This window comes from Solanum tuberosum, unplaced genomic scaffold, assembly GCF_000226075.1.
Source record: "Solanum tuberosum cultivar DM 1-3 516 R44 unplaced genomic scaffold, SolTub_3.0 scf00100, whole genome shotgun sequence".
In the NCBI taxonomy this organism is placed as follows: Eukaryota; Viridiplantae; Streptophyta; class Magnoliopsida; order Solanales; family Solanaceae; genus Solanum; species Solanum tuberosum.
The window spans coordinates 544997-547467 of NW_006239024.1; the positions used below are offsets into that span (position 1 = coordinate 544997).

At 35.5% G+C, this 2471-nt stretch overlaps 1 protein-coding gene across 1 annotated transcript in view; it reads left to right on the forward strand.

Annotated features, from left to right (window-relative positions):
* Window positions 1–1364, forward strand: part of LOC107060800 (uncharacterized) — a 35139-nt gene extending 33775 nt beyond the window's left edge. Inside the window, exon 3 of the mRNA XM_015309107.1 lies at window positions 1150–1364. The gene's annotated coding sequence lies outside the window, so the exon portion shown is untranslated. The remainder of the gene's footprint in view (window positions 1–1149) is intronic.
* The last annotated feature ends 1107 nt before the right edge of the window (window positions 1365–2471 follow it).

A 2471-nucleotide genomic window follows, 5' to 3' on the forward strand; every position in this document is an offset into this window, starting at 1 on the left:
TCTTCCCCAATTCCAAACCACCTTACTGCATTTCCTCACGAGTCACCAGCTAAATCCTTTTACCACCTTCCCTTGCCACTCCCCCTTTGTATATTCTCCTTCATTTTTCCTTTCTACTATCATTCCACCATCACCAATATTGTCTTTGTTATCTTAGTCGGCAAAGTACTCATTAAATAAATGACAGTCAAATTACAAAAAATTCAGAAGAGTTGACTGATACAAATCTGAAAAATTCTAACATTTTAAAAAGTAGAAAAATTCAAAGAGTTAAATCTGTAGGAGGGAATTTAATCTAAAAGACTAAAAATCAGATTGGTAAAATATCTGGTGAACCTCCATTTTTTCCGGCAAGACTACTTTGAATCTAAAATTATTTTCTTTGATATTGTCAAAAAATTCAAGCCCTAAAAAAGTCACAATATAAAAAATATTAACAAATCTTAATTGATGTTTGAGGAAGACAATGAAATTGGAGAAATGACAGCTATGGTGTTGATGGAAATCACCAAATCGGAAAAGAAGGGAGAGGGTAGGTAGGAGCTATGGTGTTGATGACAGAAATATAAAGTGAAGATACTTCTCGTGATCACCATGTGGTGGACGCACTGTGGTGGCCGGTTGGCGGACTGGTTCCTACCGGAATTGTTTTGGGTGGGTGGGTGGATTGTGTAGGGTTCATTTTTGCTTTTCTATTGCTTTTTTTATTTTAAAATATTTTCTTATAATATATTTTTTTATAATTTTTTGAACCCAAATGACATATGTCACAATTTAATTTGTCGTTGTGCCATGTCATCGTGAGTGTATTTTACACACTTTAAATTTTTGTTTGATTGTCAAAAAAATGTCAAAGAGGAATCAATTCGAAGTGGTAGAGGTGGTCAATAGGTACAAGCCTTAGCTAAGGTGTTCAAGTAAATTATGCGGACAACTTTAAGTGGCCGTCGATGACTTAAGCCTTTATATTATATCTTGTGTGGTTTCTCATTGTACATGGTGAGATGCATTTTTGGAATACACTGGGTATGTTGTTGTTTTTGATGAGTATACTTGAAATGGCTTATATTTTTGTGGTAGTTTATCTGCCGTTCTTCTACTAGTTATTGGAACATGTTTAATCATGTCATATTCTCGATTTCCCTCAAGGTTGAAGAGATGGCCAGGAAATTGGATAGTCTTCTAGAAGGTATAGAAGGTGAAGGTGGGCTAAGAGATGCTTCCATCTGTGCTCACAGGAGTTCAGTTTTGGAATTGGAGGAAGGTATAGAGTGTTTCAGAGAAATGCAGGATATGGAGAGTAAGCTTTCATATTCATTCTCTACCTCATCTGATATCTGGTATGATGCCATGTTTCTTAATGGCACTCCTTCCTATTCTCCCTGGCATGCTGGTTTTTCCTGTAATTCTCTTTTACTATTTTTTCATGAGTACTTGTGGGAGGTTTATTCACTGAGCATGTAGCTTTTTTGCTAATCTTGCTATTAGTTGCATACATCTCAAAAATCAAGTACTTCATCCAATAAACTATAATCATGAAAGTCCTAAACTGGCTTGAACCTGGAACTCTGGCTTAAGATCAGTAGAAGACACTGCTACTGCTGCTTTGTAGTAGTTATGGTCTTGCTTGCTTGTAATGTCTATCTTATAGAATTTGTCAGCTGGAGTATACATATATATGGACATGGCTAATCTTTTTATAGTTGTGTAGAGCAGTTCAGTATTATTACATTAGCTGTGAAGGTCCCAAACTTGCTGAGCTGCAATAGTAGAGGAGATGATGGGGGAAGTCTTTCCCATGGTTTACTTTATTTTGTAAACAAATCTAATGCATATTTGGTTGTGATGACGACTCTTCTTAGACCATTAATTTTGCCTTGTTAAGAATGTCTTACCATTGCAGGATCTTGGACAAATGTGACATCTTCCAAATAAAATAAAAGATTACTAAGATATGATGTATCCCTTTCAGAAAAAACAGGGGGTTACTAAGATTTGATGCTAGTGAAAATTGCGGCAAAACAAGACAACCAAAGCTGCAGCAGAAGTGAACTGGCAAACATAGGCCACCAACCATAGAAATACAATGCTTTTCTCTAAATCTCTTCAAACTTTCATCACATGAATTCACTGCTACGGCACTGTTCTACGGGCAAGAAAGATTAACAAAATAATTGTGAGGAATTCCTCTTTTAAGCAAACCACCCAGTGTCATTGAGCCAGGTTGGATCTTTAATTAAATAACCTGTAAAAATCCTGGAGATCAAACCTTATCCCCATATACAACTTGAGATTTTAACAATCTATTCATGGATTGTAGGATAGGCTTCTCGCGGAAGATATACAAAAGCAGATTATAGCCTATCTAAAGTAATGATTGTCTTATTGGTCTTATAGCCTATTTGGTCTCTAATTATTTAAGTTCAGGAACAAAAAAAATGTAATATTCTATTCAAATTCCTATCTAAAGT